The sequence below is a fragment of the Choristoneura fumiferana genome, chromosome 10, assembly GCF_025370935.1.
Source record: "Choristoneura fumiferana chromosome 10, NRCan_CFum_1, whole genome shotgun sequence".
In the NCBI taxonomy this organism is placed as follows: Eukaryota; Metazoa; Arthropoda; class Insecta; order Lepidoptera; family Tortricidae; genus Choristoneura; species Choristoneura fumiferana.
In genome coordinates this window covers 4,042,255-4,060,470 of record NC_133481.1, presented here as the reverse complement: position 1 = coordinate 4,060,470, position 18,216 = coordinate 4,042,255, and the positions used below count along the sequence as shown (strand labels likewise).

At 36.6% G+C, this 18,216-nt stretch overlaps 1 protein-coding gene across 1 annotated transcript in view; it reads left to right on the top strand.

Annotated features, from left to right (window-relative positions):
* The first annotated feature begins 1,686 nt into the window (after nucleotides 1-1,686).
* Syt1 (Synaptotagmin 1) overlaps nucleotides 1,687-18,216 on the top strand; it is a 59,080-nt gene continuing 42,550 nt past the window's right edge. The window contains exon 1 of the mRNA XM_074093147.1: nucleotides 1,687-1,808. The gene's annotated coding sequence lies outside the window, so the exon portion shown is untranslated. The remainder of the gene's footprint in view (nucleotides 1,809-18,216) is intronic.

Here is an 18,216-nt window from a genome sequence, read left to right as displayed (position 1 = left end):
ATAGGGTGTTATTAAAAACCTGTACTATACTTTAAACCACATTAGGGCTACTAATTACTAATATGATCCAAGTAGAAAAATACTGTGATTCGAAAAAAAAAGAGTTTTGTATGGAAGTGGAGTCGCAAGAAGACTTTCTAATTTCGATGTTTTCCCACTTATATCGTATTAGTAATCAGTAGCCCTAATATGGGTTACAGTATAGTACAGGATTTTTTTTATCAACCTGTAGGTATATTGAAATTTACTGTTCTCATTTTAATTAAAGCATGCATGCCTTCGCCTTCTTTTTGGGGATGCTCAACTACCAAAATGCAATGTAATACTGCAATGTTATATTTCTAGCACGAGTACATGTAGGTATAGCCGAGGAAACTGAATCACGTACTGGTACTGGGGTGGAACCGTTGTACTACCAATGTTATGTTGACATCCCATACATTTGCCAAAGAAATCATAGCGAAATAGATCACGAAAAGGTTTCACATTGGATTTAGTTTCCATGGCTGTCTATGAGAAATACGGCTATTGTGGTCTTGCCAAACCAAAACATGTTTTTTTTTATATATACTATCAAATTATGTGCTCGTAGAACAGTTTAAGCGGTCCGCACGCAGCGACGGCTAGCGCGTACACTGAGGCAACTGCCAGTTACACTCGACTTCCCCGGCCCCGCGACAATATCGGTGCCGCGTATAGTGGTGCATGTCGGTTGCCTCAGTATACGTTGTACCGATTAGCAAAACGGTGTTAGATGCATTCATATACGTCACTTTATTTCCAAAACTAATAGGAATATCCGTCCAAATTTTTTGTGGTAGGTAAATAAGGAAATATTAATCACAAAAATGCAAAAAACTAAAAATCAGAAATTTGTCACTTGTACCAGTATACGTAGGAGGTATCGAGATACGAGTTTTAGGAGTGATTAACGTTTATATATAATTGTTTTATTTCTAGTATGAATAAGTTTTTTAATCACTTTTAGTGCTAAGTTTAAGTTTAAACTGTAGGTAAGTATACCTAATATAAAAAAATCGACATCATAAGGTTTTCAGCTTTTTGCGATTTTACCTCATAATTTATACTATACTTGGGACAACGATGATGATGATGATGAACGACGATATTGCACCTATCTATTGTTAATATTTCTGCGATGTTTTGATCATTGCTTTCCTAGAGCATTTAATTCTAAACGAGTTTAAATATTGTAATTTACTTTGTGTAGACACGTTCGCAATCCATATTAGTGTAAGCCATAATGTAATGTTTCTCAAAATGATCATTTCCATAACTCTTTTTTCTCTTAATCCATAAAATTTTTAGGAAATTTAAAAGTATAACTGTAGAACTTTACAGGTTAGGTTAGGTTTATTTTATAACAATCAGGAATTATTTACAGTTTTCAAGGTAAAACGAGTTATGGCAAATGATCATTTATGTGTATGAATTCCAAGACCACATTGAGTTGATACGCATTCGATCTAGTAGTGCACTTTTCCCTCGAACTAAACGAAGATTTGAAAATACAAAGTTGATCCCTTTATTTCAGATAACCTGTCCTCAAACATGTATCCTTCAGGAATGTCTACGCGCTGAAACGGGATTAAAATGAGTTGTGGCCTTCCGCCGCGCGGCCTTGCACGGAGGGCGTAATACCGCGACTGCAGCGCTCCGCCGCCAGTTCGACTCCAACTCTCGCGACAACACACTGTGCCCACCGTGCACACTGAAAACAAAACAAACACACAACGTGATGGGATGTGAAAAGTGAATTTGGCTGTATTTAGTGCGCGAAACAAACGGTAAGAATGTTAACCTTGTTAATAAGCCTGGTTTGTAATGTGACCTTTGGTGATATCGAGCTGATTGGGGTGAAACGATTCCGTTTTACAAGTAAAATGGGTTACGGAAGTGAAAAATGGCTTTATTAACATAGTATGCAGTAGAATAATATAATACTTATTTTGACTAGTTTTATTGAATATGTAATGTTTGTTAAGGTTAAACCTTGCAAATTTAATTTTATCCCCTACCAGTATAATAGTATTGACTTGAAATTAGTTTGGATGACAATATAATTGTAATGTATAGATATCATTTAATAATATTGTAAATCTATTTAAAAAAAATCGTTGAGTTTCTTGCCGGATTCTTCTCAACAGAGGTTTTTCCGAACCGGTGGAAGATTTTTTTGACATTCATAAGTGCTTGTTATAGCCTCAATTGAATAAAGATATTTTGACTTTTACTTTGAGTCAAGAAAAAGTACAAAAGTTTGTTAGGGTTCCGTACCTCAAAAGGGAAAAAAAGAACCCTAATAGGATCCTAATAGGATAATAGGTGTTGGTCTTTTTCTCAGGTAAACAAGTGAATACCTAACTACCAAAAGTCCCAAAGTCAGCAAAGCTTGTGTTATAGGTTTATGGGTACCCTAGGCAACAGATAAATATTTTTAAATAGATACCTAAATACATATTAAACACCGAGAACACTCAAGAACAAACATCCGCATATTTCATACAAATATCTGCCCTGACCTTGGATCGAACCCGGGCAAGCTTCATAGTCAGGTCGGTTATATTGTCAATTTGTGACCCATTTTGGTAAAAACATGTGTACTTTAAATGGTTGCCAGACCATTAACCTCTTCACCGCCACAAAACAAACGAAGTGACGTGCTTTGTACGCCACAGAAAAACCAGAAGGATTCATTTCGAGTTGAATGTTAGTCATGTCTAGATGACCAAAGCATTCCATTGGCTGTCACGACTGGATGGCTGTGGCGGTTAAGAGGTTAAACATTAGGTAGGTGTATCTTATTCCCAGATTAAAGTTCGTGACATACTCAAACCTACAGTGTTGCCACACGCAGAGTAATTTGGCGGGTAAACATGTTGACAGTTTACCTACCACGTTCCCGACTAAACTTTTAATTAACCCTTTCGTACTAGCTTAAGCTCGCGGATACGCTTTCTTAAAAAAAAATAGGCGAATTATCCCTTTGGATTTATTCCTTTTTCTGCTTTCCTTTCATCATCCCAGCCTATATACGTCCCACTGTTGGGCACAGGCCTCCTCTCAGAACAAGAGGGCTTGGGCCGTAGTTCCCACGCGGGCCCAGTGCGGATTGGGATCTTCACACGCACCATTAAATTGCTTCGCAGGTTTGTGCAGGTTTTCTCACGATGTTTTCCTTCACCGCAAAGCTCGTGGTAAATTTCAAATGTAATTCCGCACATGAATTTCGAAAAACTCAGAGGTGCGAGCCGGGGTTTGAACCCACGACCCTCTGCTTGAGAGGCAATAGGTCAAACCACTAGGCCACCACGGCTTTCCTTTATTTACAAGTAATTACGAAAAAATACAGTACTTCTATTATAAGTTACAATATGTATATCTATGTATGACAACCGTGGTAGCCGAGTGGTTTGACCTACTGTCTCTCAAGCACAGGATCGCGGGTTCAAATCCAGGATCGTACCTCTGATTATTTCAAAATTCGTTTCCTAATTTATATTTGTTTAACATGAGCTCTACGTCGAAGGAAAATATAACTGCGAAGCAATTCAATAAATAAATAAATATCACGGGACAATTCACACCAATTGACCTAGTCCCAAAGTAAGCTTAGCAAAGCTTGTGTTATGGGTACTTAGCAACGGATAAATATAATTATATAGATATAGATACATAATTAAATACACATTAAACACCCAAGACCCGAGAACAAACATTCGTATTTTTCATACAAATATCTGCCCCGACACGGGAATCGAACCCGGGACCTCAAGCTTCGTAGTCAGGTTCTCTAACCACTAGGCCATCTGGTCGTCAATGGGGTGTGTGATGTTCCCAATTCGCAGTAGGTCCGCGTGATCCCGAGAGAAGGCCTGTGCCCAGCAGTGGGAAGTATATAGGCTGGGGTGGAGGATAAACTAAGCATGCTACAAGCTTAAAATATATATTAATTAGTCGGTCAACTCTCAATAAAAGCGTCGTATTAACAAATTATACGAGCAATCAAATACTTTATCAAGTACCAACTAGTACCGTAATCCGGATGCAACAGCGATATGATAACTTTATTTAGCTATTCTATAATTGAAACAAACACGAAAAATGTACTTATTATTTATAGATAATAAATATAATAAATAAAAGCAAACAAGCAAGTTGTAGTTTAGGTCTTAGATTGTAGGTTATATTATAGGTTTAGGTTGATTTTATTTTGTTTATTTTGGTTGACATGTAATTTAATTATTTGCAAATTAAACAATAGTATAAATAAAATATATAATTATTATTATTGATACAATGAACTAAAAGAATTTCCTTGCTCACCCGCGACCTTACGATAGGAAATTCTTTTAGTTCATTGATATGGACCTCCGCAAAGTAACGCCTGATTCAATAAATTATTATTGATACAGATTTCCGATTACAGGCCCATGGACACCCGAGGCCGTATTGTCTTACGTTTCTGACGCTCGCAATCGCAATCAAATGACAGATGACTAGACATGTTTTCTCCGTGGACCCTTCATTTAAAGTTGTATACCGTAAAACAGCAGACACATCGTGCACTGCATGCAATGATAGGTCAATCCCTTGGATACACGTCCAAAGCCGCTATCTCCTTTTGTTTACTTACTTTTAATTCAAGTTCACTTTATTTATAGTGTAGGCAGATAATGGTGCTTCTCAATTTATTACCATTGGATATCATATGACAGCGGATATACGACGTAAACTTGAAACCGCCGGTGACGTCATAAGCCGTATCCTCACTAACGAAGAGCTCGCCTCTGCAGTGCCCTTAGTGTAAATTTTCGGTTGCAAAATACGTCTCGATCGCGTTCGCGTTAAAACCTCAATTTGTATGCAAACACGAACAGCGCCTCTAGCGGAAAGTTTGCGATGTTCGTGTTTCCATACAAATTGAGATTTTAACGCGAACGCGATCGAGACGTATTTTGTAACCGAAAACTTACACTAAGGGTACAGGGCTACTAAGAAACTCGAAACTCGAAGTTCGTATCGTACCGTCACTCTCACTCTCGTCTTAAATAGTATAAGTGTCAGAGGGATCGCACGACACGAACTTGGAGTTTCGTAGTAGCCCTGATGTCCCCAGTATATACGCCGCTAGCTTTTCTAGTATATATTGCAGCATTACAACGCTGCATGCGAGTTGCTTGTTGCATACTTTTTGTTCATTTTCCAAGCATTTTTACTGGCCGGTTGTGTGCTGGCAGTTAACTCTTTTATATTACACATTTGGTTTCTGATTTGAAATTTGAAATTTGAATTCTTTGTTTCGTTGGTTCGACTGATGTTTTTGTTTTTGGCCTCTATTCTTTGATCACATGTTGGATAGCGCAGAGCTCTCGCCTGAGTTGGAATTTTGATTTAAAAAATATTCTGCAACCAGTTTTTCCTTTGGTGTAGTGATTGATAAAAGTCAGTACAAGTGATTTTACCAATTGTGTGTGGCCGGCTTGTGCCGCAAGATGTTAAACGGTTGACCGCTGCTTTTCTGCTGCACGCCCATGTGACTGGGCGTTTTAACGATTTCTCCGATACTGCCGATTTTCATCGGGTAAGTTTTGATTCCGTGGTTGTCTAGGGACGTGTTAGTTTGGGTCTTTTCCTTGTTGTGGGCTAATTAAAATTCTCTTTTCAGTCCTACCTATACCCCTACTAACATCCTGATCTACCACCTACTCGTGATGGGTGTCGCCATGTGGTTATTATCCGCACGTTTAATCTCGGGAGACTGGAGCGTGTGACGTCTACTGCTCCGTGGGATCCGTTAGCGTGGAGGTTCAGAAGAGCGTACCGTTTCGTGGTGAACTGTTTAAAAAGAGTTTAAATAACCTAATCACCCCTATTAAATAATGCTAATAATGTTTTGCTAATATCATATATGAAAGACAAACGTATAATAGTTTTTTTCGCTCTCATAGATTTTAGGTTGGTCACCCGGTGAATACATGCATGTAGTCATTAGTACTAGCTTACATCATTTCAGGGATTACCTAAGTTTTTAATATTGTCTTTTGTATAGGTTTTTAGGGGATGATTTCCTTTTCAAATTCAAAAAAGGTCTTTACAAAGGCGCATTTCTGTTTTGATGTTGGATTTATTTGGCTTGCGGCTGATTAACTTTTTTCCATAACCGTACCAATTATAATGTTCTTACGTACCTAATTCACTAACAGCTCTGTCTAACAACATGTGATACCAAAATCTGTTCCTTTTTTGTGTTTATTTTTTATATATATTTTTTGGTTAATTTTTTATAACAATTTGTTTATTTTTTGTGTTTTTTATAGTTATTTGTGTGTTTTTCTTTTAAAGTGCGGCTGTTTAATTTTTAAATAAAAAGTGTTTTCTGCAAAATTCTACGTGTTTTGATTTATGTCAGCTTGCTTAGGGTTCACGAGCACCTTATGAGCTCGTGGACGTTTAAGTAATGCTGCAATATATACAGCGTGTATTGGTGATATAGCCTCATACTGTAACCAGACGTAGATTAAGTGCCGGAGAAATTGTTAATTTAGAATTACCTACCAGAGCGTAACTAATTAATTTTTGATTTTTTATTCGAGCAGCAATGTAATGCGTACAGTAATTTGATACGAGAAAGAAGCTTTCTGTGACAGCTGTCACGTCATTAGTACGACGTTTTGAATAAAACAAAATAGTATCACGTAGTGATACAGTGCGTGCTAATTTATTTTATAAAGAAAATAATAAGTATTTTTTTACAAAAATATAATAAAATGTGATTATTAGGGCCTTCGCTAACTACCCTTAAAATAGGAGGTTGTATCAAAAATACACGCAGTAGTTGTATACAGTTTAGGATTTTTTTTTATTTAATACTAGTGTTTTTTACTGATCGTACTTCGAACTAAAAACTAGTAAATTGGTCACCTGCGATCTTATGATAGCTACGTCCATGGCAAGGCTGCGTAATTGTTTTTATTTCATTGATATTGGTCCTCCGCAAGGTAACGCCTGATTTAATAAATTATTTGATTGTACTTTTGCTTAACTTTTGTTACTGTATTTGTAACATTTGATGCTGGCATTCAACATTATATTTTTTGTAAGAGGTAGTTTGTAAAATATGGGGGGCATTTTTGGGGATAAATTAGAAATTAAAAAAAACTTTTTGCAAACTATATTGCATTATATTTTTTAACAGTCGCATTTGGAATTATTGTTTTTTTTTCATTCATACAATTTTAAGATAGGCCAATAGAAATAAAATTAAAATCGAAAGTAATTTCTACAAAAGGTTTTATTGTTTTACCATTCAAACATTCATTTGTTGATCCGCTTTGATGTTTTCTTTCGTTTGTTCCTACCGATTTTATAATATTTCCACTTTATTAAGACGAAAAGCCCTCTTGTTCTGAGAGGAGGCCTGTGCCCAGCAGTGGGACGTATATAGGCTGGGATGATGATGATGATGATTAAGACGAAAATTGCCTAGACACAACGTTAACCACTTTGGGCTCACAACTTATACATTCGTAGTCACAGTCACTACCCACTGGACTATCCGTTCGTCATAAATATTAAATATCGCAAGATAACGGCAATACCGCAAAGCTTGAACCGTACTGCATTAATTATGAATGGGCGAAGTCCTCTAATGGACGTCCCACCCTCGGTATCTGTTCAACCATACACGACAATGCCAATCTACCGTTTATTTCCGTCCTACGTTTAGCTCTCATGTTCCTTAGCAAGTGTATTGGCAAATATGACGTCAACGTGCCTACGTCAGAACCTGAAAGTTGCTGGGCAAAGTTGTACATAACTTAAGGAGCTCGCAACAGTATAATCGCTTTTTGAACAAATTTTTGTGACACTGAAAAGATTTGACAATAATCATAATCGCAATCCCTACTTCTCGTCCTTTTGCAAACGAGGAATAGCGTCGTTTCGTGACAATATTTGTCTGGATTTCCGTTTTCTTTTTCTTGGTTTTGTAAAATGTCAGGAATAAATGTTTTCTTTCCTTCTTTTCTTTCTTTCTCCCTTTCATTGCCTAAAGCTCGTACCTCAAATTTTCCGGATAATCTTTATGACAATTATTTCAAGGGACAATTTAACGATTTTTTTTTTTCAAAGTATAAATGATAATGATGGGATCCGAGGGATGGGCATAGGAGCAGAGGCAGACCCAAGAGGAGATGGCGGACGACCTGAGCGCTTTTCAGCTCGATTGGCGGGTGCATGCCCAGGACAGGGAAGAGTGGCGGAGAAAAAGGGGAGGCCTTTGCCCAGCAGTGGGACATAATACAGGCTACATAAAAAAAAAAAAAAAAAAAATGATAGGCAAAGTTGACACAAAAAGTATGTCGATTGAAAAGGGTAGTGTCAAATAATCTATTCTTAACTCGGAACTGCAGACCGCCCTGTTTGTTAAGGCTTTGAACAGCCTAAACATTAATTTTCCGTGACTTTATGATACAATAGCATCTGTCGCGCAGTTACTATTATTCGCCATGACATTGTGCTTATCTACGTTAGCAAATAGTGTTATCATCCAGCAAATAAATCTTTATGGCTTTATAGTGTATAGTTTGCATAGGAGATGAAAACATTGAAACCAAAAAGAACTCCGTATCGCACACATAATTTTAAGCCGAAAATCAACGTATTTAGCCATAATTTTTATGAGAAAAAACTTGTTCAAAGTTATAGTATAACTACAATAAGTAGCTTTTGCCCCCGACGTTGTCTGATAAAACTATATATCCTATGCCTTTCTAAAGGTCTCAAACTACACTCGAGAGCAAAAGTTTCGGGTCACTAACATTTACTTCAATATCTTGAAAACGAATAAAGCTATCGTATTGAAATAAATTGAACCTTATAGACAATTTAATAATCCTTCATTACACGTATAAAAACTTATTGGTTGACGTGAAGTAATGCCATTAAAGAAGTTATAAACAAAATGATCGCTTTTTTCTCAAATTAGAACTTCTAATTTTCGCAACTGTCTTTGCTTTTGTTTTTGTTCTGTCATAAAATGTGTTTATAAGAAGTGCCCCAAGTATCCAATAGTCATTATCAAAGAAGTAATTATGTCACTCACACCCGAGGAATGTACGAGAATCCTCACGCTGCTGGAAATTGGGACAAGTCAGCGAAAAACTGCAAGAATAGTCGGTGTATCGTTGTCTACAGTCCAGCGTGATCGCCAGCGGTTTCTAGAAACTGGTTTGAACCTACGTAGACCAATACCAGGCAGACCCAGGTGTACAACGGAACGGGAAGATCGATATACAGTTAACACTATGCTGCGAAATCGATTTCTTACGGGAACAGCACTGACTCAACATTTTTTAGGGCTTGGTGGAAGCAACCCTAGTACTTGGACTGTAAGACGGCGACTTGCTGAAGGTAATTTGAAACGATTTAGACCCGCGAATGGTCCGAAACTATCGTATCGTATCGTAACTATGGTATCGTATAGCAAGACAAATTTATGCACGCGAACATTCAGATTGGGCGATTGAAAATTGGTCAAATGTCATGTTCTCGGACGAATCAAAATTTATGCTGTATAAAAACGACGGAAGGGCAAAGGTATACAGAAGAACAGGAAAAAGATTAATGCAAGCCTGTATTGAAGAAAAGGTGGCATAAGGTGGTGGTTCGGTACTCGTCTGGGCTGGAATTTCTGCAGAAAGCCGAACAAAGCTAGTACTGATCGAAAACGGTACTCTTAATGGCGTAAGATACGTGGATGAAATCCTTACCGAGCACGTCGGTCCATTTATGGCAAGACTCGGTGAAAATGCTATCTTTATGCACGGTAACGCCCATCCCCAAACTGCTCGTGTAGTGCAAACCTACCTCGATGAGGTGAATATTCGTCCCATGGAGTGGCCAGCACGTAGCCCCGACCTTAACCCGATCGAGCACGCCTGGGACGAGCTCGGACGACGTGTGAGACAGCGAGATCCTCCTTCAATTACGCTTCGTGACTTGAAACATGCTTTGGTAGAGGAATGGGAGAACATTCCCCAACAGTGTTTCAGAAACTTGGTGTACAGCATGCCGAATCGCATTGCAGCAGTGCAGACAGCACGTGGGGGTAACACCAAGTACTAAACTGCGTTAAAACTACTTGTAAATATAAAATCTTAAATGTTTTCAGTTTTGGTTTTGCAAGCAAATTGACGACATTTTTAGTTTGTCGTTTTAAACAAAATAAAACAAATGATCAGTAATAAATGTTATGCATTTTATTTTAATAACATTAAATTGTCTATAAGGTTCAATTTATTTCAATACAATAGCTTTATTCGTTTTCAAGATATTGAAGTAAATGTTAGTGACACGAAACTTTTGCTCTCGAGTGTAGATAGTTTGAGACCCATTCCACACTATTCATTCCATACGATCGGTTGAGCATTTAAACGTAAAATTTTAACCAACACACAAACAATTATTATTATTCACATTTAACTGTAATAATAATTGCTATTTAAGTATAATAATAAATTATACTTAAATGTGAATGTGCTTGTTTATTTGTTAGGATTTATGAACAAACATAATGTGTGTGTGATTAAAATAAAAATCACGTACTTAAGTTGTTATGGTTATACAGATAAAGTTCAGTAATCTATCTCATAATCAGAGCCCGTACTTTTCATGATGATGATGTACTCGTATATTGACATGTATCTACACTTAGTGAAGTATTATTTAAATACAAGTGTTTACCCGCGGCTTCGCACTTTATTCGCAATTAAAATCCCGGGATTTTGTAAAATTCGCGTGGGAATTTCCGAAAATCACTTATGGGACAGGTCGATAAAGTTTTAATTATGACGAAACACTAATTGGATTCAATCAATCAATCACTATATGCAGCGTGACATCAAATTCATGTCATCGGCATCAAAAGTATGGGCTCTGCTCATAACAAATTGCCATGCTCGAAACTAGGTGTACCTAAGTATTACTCACAAAATAAGAAAATGTGATATTGGTTCACCAAATATTTCAATAGATGGCGTTCTAAGGCTGATAAGTATGTTTTTATTAGTAGCATAACATCTCGTAATAAAATAAGGTAGATACATCGAATTTTATAACTTATTGGGTAACCCGACTCAAACAGCTAAATTGGAACCCTTTTTCATTCATCATTGTCAGTCCATGCGACAGCCTAAAAATAAAAGTATGTAGCTTATTTATTTAAAGTTTTAATATGAATGCGGTCTCAATAGGGGTTAATTTTGTCCCTTTGGCATTTATAATTCAATGTTGGGTTAAGCGCGTAGGGATAAATGCTCATATCTTATAAACAGGTTACTCCTACGCAATGATGCGGTCCTAGTACCTACTTCATACCATCATTTTAGGAGTAAGTGTAATGTTATGTTCTAAACTTCATAGTAGAATGTATGCTTTGTCTGTTACTTGCAAAGGCTAATGTCAAAGCGATAGATAAAGACAAACTACTGATAAGTTAACATAAGCTTAATTATCAAACGTTTTTATGAATGAGAGAGCAAGTAAATAGAAAAAAAAAACTCATAAACAAATTCGTAAACAAATAAAAGGAAGCTTTCAAAATGAATGCGAAACGAATAAAACTAACTGAAATAAACTACGTAATACTCAGAACATCTACCTGTTTGCGAGGGAAGTAGGTACATTTTACGTAAAACATTCAGGCTTATTCCCTTATGTATTCCCTGTTGAAGATTAAACGCTTTGGTGTGGAACTGTACAGGGCTCATTTGTCTCACTGCTTTGTATTTACCTGAGAGACGAATCTACGTAATTATAATGAATAAACATTTAGCATTATGTGGTAAACGTATATAAGTATGTAAACTCTTTACTGTCCAGAAAAAATAAACAAAAACAGTCGACAAATAAACGTTGAGATACATGTACAAAAGCGGACATATCCCTATAGGGATCTCTACCGGTCAACCTTTGAGTGAATGAGTGAAGCATTCAGTTAGGAAACGACAAGTTTAAAAGTCTAAAACAGTGGAAGCTGGAACACAATGCTTTAAATAAGTAAATAATGTAAGTTTGTATGTATGTATGTTTGCATTTTATTCTGGATATGGCTGTAGAATATTGTATTTTTCAAATTTTTATTTAACCAGCAATCGTTGTTTATTCAATTTATCGTATCAGGCGTTAGGTAATTTGCGGAGATCCACATTAATGAACTATTACCAAAACTACGCGACTAATATGTGTTCATGCAGCTCCTCCACGTCCACATAGTAAAACCACACACAAATCACACAAACCCAACTATCACCACCACCCATTGACATCCACACAGCCTGTTTTTTGAGACTACCTCAAACTGTAACTAGACGAAGATTTAAGTGCTGTGAACCGATATCAAAACAAATTTTTAATTTAGAATTAACTACCAGAGCGTAATTAATTTTTGAAATATTTTCGAGCAGCAATGTAATGCGTACAATAATTTGATACGAGAGAGAAGCGTTCCGTGACAGCTGTCAAGTCAACAAGTGCGACGTTTTGAACAAAAACAAAGTATTATCACTTATATTGCGTGCTAATTATAAGGAAAATAATAAGTCTAATTTTTTTACTAAAACATAATAAAAAATGATAATTAGGGTCTTCACTAAATACCCTTAAAGTTTTAGGTAGTATCACAAATACATGCTGTATACGTATATGTACCTTACGGCACTAGACTGGCTATTTAGAACAAAAAGCGCGGCGCATCAATCATTAATATTACTTTGACACAACAAGGACACAACCACTGTCACGAACGTCAACAAACTATAGTGAAAGGTTCACAAATCGGCGCTGTGAACAAATTTCGTGCGCCGTTTTGATGTGAGAAATATGCAGTCTGTATGTACATAGATGTTGATGCCACCACCAACTACACTAACGCCAATCGAACTCAACCAGAACTCAAGCAATACACCCGTACACCGTTCTAGTTCATTCAGGTGGTGGTGTCTAACATCTGGTAGTAGGTAGTAAGTAGGTATGGTATCCCTACATTACAATATTTGAAGAGTTCCCTCGATTTCTATAGGATCCACTCATAGATCCTGCCTAAGTAACAATGGAACCTAATTGGGATAATTCTCTTACCAATAAAAAATATATCAAATCGAGAATATAAATGAAGAAGTTTTGACGTAACATTTAAAAAAAAACGAATTGACAACCTGCTCCTTTTTTGCAGTTTTTAAAAGTAGGTTTCATGACTTGTTCGAGTAAGATTTTGTTGCGCTTATTTATTATAGAAACATACTTCAGGAGATGTTTATTGAAAAAACTAGGGGATCTAGGCCCGAGGCCGTCATCTGAAGGCCAGCCGCCGTCTAATATATCGATACCTGTGGGCTCAAAGGGCGTATAGACCAAAAGTCAACTTTTCAGGAGAGGTGAAAAACTAAAAAGAAAACTAAAATTTTTTTTTAACTTTTTTGTTTTAACTGTTATAAAAAAACTTACTTAGGCAAAAGTTCTTAGAATTATTGATTACTTAATGTGGATTAATAATATTTATGAATAACCCTGTAACAAAAGAAATAGGTGCCTTATACGCCATGGAAAACAAAAACAGCATGTCGTGTACGCCCAAAAAAATTGTTATTTTACATAGAACTTAGGGCGTTAAAGTTAGTTTTTTTTTATTTTACAAAAAAAAAGGTTTTATCTAATGCTGATTCGGTTTTTCGTTAGGTATTTCACCGTAAGAAAATAAATCTCGTAATAACGCCCTAAACCTACTTTACAATGATAATGAAGTAAAGGTAGGTATAAACCAAATTGTTTCACTTTATGGGTCGTATTAAACTTTAAAAGTGTATTGTATTATTATAGAATCTATAATGTTAATAAGATTTGGGATATTTTTGTAGTTTTCTGGTAAGTACAATTTAGTACTTTTCTTCCGGCTGTAGAGGGAGGGCATAACAGGCAGTTGCTCTATAAATGATTTGACATACTGCTTTGCTGCATCTAATGTATTGGCGTAACATTTGGTTTTCGCGAGTCTTTCTTGACCATGTCTTCTCTTGCATTTTGTATTGTGTAGATTAAATACTTTTGAGTAATGTCTAATGTGTTTAACAAGAACTTTCGACAGACTGGCCTGTGGCTTTCTCCCTCATTGATGAAATATTCATAGGTAACGTTTCGTCGACTTACTGGAGAATCTGTTCGTTTCCTTTTACAAGGCACGCAACGCAAACACTAGTATCCAGTCACGTCTGCGCTGAGAATCCAAGCCCCAAAAGTGATTGAAAAGGGAGGTTCTTCTTTCTTCTGTGATTGCATAACATTTTTTTAAGCATTTGCCTTCCATACACGGATTTTCTTTCAGTGTTTTATCGTCAGTTTGTATACCTTTTTTTGGTTTCAAAAGACTTTCCGGCATCCTTTAGTTTCTTACGTTGTTTTCGCTTATTTTCACGTTGTTCTTTTTTCTTTATCATGTTTTGGGCTTCTTTGTCGTCACATTTTGTGACTCTTCACTTTTTTCTTTTGTTTTAATGATATATATTCTTCGCTCAAACTATCTGTTTCATTAGAAGACCATAAATCTGAACTTCCCACTGGAAGTCTTGCTCTTCATCCGATAAAAAATCAATATATTCTTCATCACTTTGTTAATTCGTCTTTTTCGGCTTGGAGTAATTTCATTGGTCGTGTCGGCTACAGTGTTCGTCATGTGCAGTAATTTCTGGTATATTCAAAGCGGTTGAAGATGACGTAGACGGCAGATAACTAATGTCATTACAAGCGCGTCTCGGTGTTTTATTTTCCGTGTATATCTCGGTATTGATGGAATTAAATGGCGCGCAGGCGTTTTTTTCAAATGTTTCAGGAGGATCATGCAGTTCAACATTTGTGATAACACTTATGGCAGTCAAAGGACGTTCTGGAAAGGCGACAGCATCTGAGGCAACTTGTTGCACATCGGCGTTATCGGGTTCGGACATTAAAACAGGAAAGAAGGTGGCATTATTGTTTGACTCAGAAGAGACGCAGATGTCCAGGTGATCATCGGTGTTAGTAGGTATGTATGTCGCAGCAGGTAAGCTCGTAGTGATTTCAATTATTTTAGAAGGGGACTGCATATTGACATCATCGTAAGATGTTGGCGCAAGCGAAGGTTGGGAAGTGGTGTCCGTGACTAAGTACTGTGGGTGGTTTAGTATTACATTGGCGGAGGCTGACAGTGGCGTAAATGATGAATTAGATGGGTTACAGCTACTTCGTCCATCTGCTTTAAGAGAAGTGTGCCGTTCGATATCAGTGTGTGTTAGTTCGTTCGGAGCATCTGAGCAGCCTGGTATATTATTTTTCGCAATAAACAAGGCATTTGTATCAAGATCAAAAACTGCGAACGTCGACGCAGGTTCGGCGAGTGTGGTATTTGAAATCTCTGAAGAGACGTTACATTCCAAGGCAGGATGTCGTAAAATAGTAAGTTTATCCTCTTTATTGACGGCTTTCATACCCAGTATAGCTTGCTGGCTGGTTGAATTTGTGTTTATGTAAATTCGTGTGAAGCTGAGAATTTGTAACCAGTCTTATTATTTCATTAGCAATAATCAACGGTTTTTCTGATGGCTTGTTTTCAATTGGTTTTGGAGGAGTTCGAAGACAATCATATTGATATTGTGACAGCGAAGTAGATGAAGTATTTAAATCATCAATGGTGTCGCTACTTGAGTAAATAACTAAATTTTGTGGCTTAACTTGTAGATTTGACTCTGTGTCGCTGTTATCAATAAAGTCTTTACTGTTCAAGAAATAATCACTTTCATTGCCACTCTTTGTGTCTCCTAAATTTTCAGATTCTGATGTACTCGTATCTTTCCATTTTGAAATCTCCACGTTTTTCGGGGGTGGTCTGAAAAATAATGAAGACTATTATAGTACAATTATTTATCATGAGCTTATCGGTAAAGGAAAACATTGTGAGGAAACCTACACACTCCTGCGAAGCAATTTAATGGCGTGTGTGAAGTTCCCAATCCGCACTGGGCCCGCGTGGGAACTTAAAGCCCAAAAACCCTCTCCTTGTGAGAGGAGGCCTGTGCCCAGCAGTGGGACGTAAATAGGCTGATGATGAATCATGTCATTACAATTGTACACAAAAATCGATTAATGAACGTTAAGTAGTTGATAGTGTTAGTTGAAATTTATATCAGTATTTTTTGAATGCATTACAATATTTTTAATTTATTGAACTAATGATGAGCTTCTATTCAATACAAGAGCTTTATTGAACACCACAAATACCTTAAAAATACTTTCAAAACCTTAAAATACATTGTGTTCCATTTTTGTTTCATGCATTAATAATAGTAATTAAACAAAAATACTCCTAGATTTTCAAGGAGTACAAGTCATCCGATTCACTTTTATCCAAAAAAATTGGGCGTAAACGTCAATGTACGAGCTAGATCAAAAATAAAAAAGTAGTAAGTATCGGTATCGTAGGTATTCACTGACATGTAAACCGATAAACTCATATTATTTTCCTTGGATCACTGACGAAAATTGCACCACTTAACTGTAATTATCAAATAAGTTAGCTTATTAATCTGTAATTCTAGGTCGCAATGTTATTTTTGACTTATAATAACCTACCTGACAATGTGCTTAATTTATGTAAAAAATACTGTACTTACCTCAAACTTCGGTTTTGACGCTCACGTAATTTACACAGCACCTCACGTCGTTTTAATAAGGCATTTAAGTTTTTTTGATCCATTTTAAGGACAAATCACCTTTCATGGCAATACCACTAATGTTCACTTCACAATTAGAAATACTAAAGCACAGCACAGCCGAAAATTGGGCTCTCAGAACATGTTTGTTTTGGTCGAAGCCGGCTGGCAACAATAACAAACATTTATCAGTAAGCGGGCGCGTCTCGATGCGCCCCCACTTCAGGTTTCTTCAACGACGTTGTTTTCTTTTTCTAGCTTAATAACGCTGCTCGCCTTAGAAAGAGAACAAGCAAAGACATACCAATAATAATTTTGTGTGTATGACTCGCACCAAAGTAAATCGTATTATGCAAACTGTTGATGCCTATTCGTTCAAATTGAAAGGGATTTAAAGTACAGTTTTGCTTAAAATTAACAAAGACAGTCGGTGATAAAGCAAAAAATATTCTATTTTCTTAAAAAGTAAAGGTGGTACACACCAAATTTTATCTATGTCAACCTATGTTGCCTTCATATGAAATGCTACTGCAGGTCACACAACAAACTTTATTTTGTTTTCGCAAGTAGTTATGGTCGTATCCTTTTTATTTTATTTGCGGTGGCATATACAGCCTTAAAACGAAACGTCGTTGCAGGTCATATAGCAAACTTAATTTAATTTTCAGAAATTGTCAAGGTGGTATACGCCAAATCTGATAAACGTAGTCTTATATGACCATGCTGGATTTTGAAATAACGTCTATAGCACCTTTGCAATTTTCACATTCTGAATAGCTTGCGTTTACGCCTGTTTTTTTTTGTAATTCTTGTCTAAACCACCAGAAAATAGAGGTCGTATATCTATTTTTTGTGTGATTTTCAGTATTTTAAATATACAGAAAGATAGAGGGGAAAAAACTGAGTAAGACTGCATTAAAATCTCATTTTCGTCAAAATGGTCTATACGCCCTTTGAGCCCACAGGTATCGATATGAGGCATTTGGAATGATTCCAGACATCTCGAATTTACGTAGTTACCTAATACACGAATCAATAGAAGCGTAGATAAAAACGTAATAAACGTGTGGTGGCGTGTTTTTTACTTTGAATAATGACGTTTGCCACTCTTAAATATTATTAGTTAATATTGATTTAAACCTTAGGTACGAAATACATTTGTTAGTAATAGCATAGGTAAGTTTTTGGTGTGGTAGCCGTAGCGTAGGTACTGTCACCGCTTGCTGGCTGCCTTACCACAATCCCAAAGAATACCGGCGTGAAATGGTAGTATTACCTACTGTGTTTCGTACGGTGAGTGGGAGATTTGTTTTTACAAATGGCGAATAAATGATTCTTATTCTTTATTATTTTATTCTTTATTCAACTCTTCATCAGGGCTACCAACGCAACACGGGTTGACCTAATATTTTAACGGCAATCAACGTCATGAATGTATTGTTAGGAATTAGAAGGT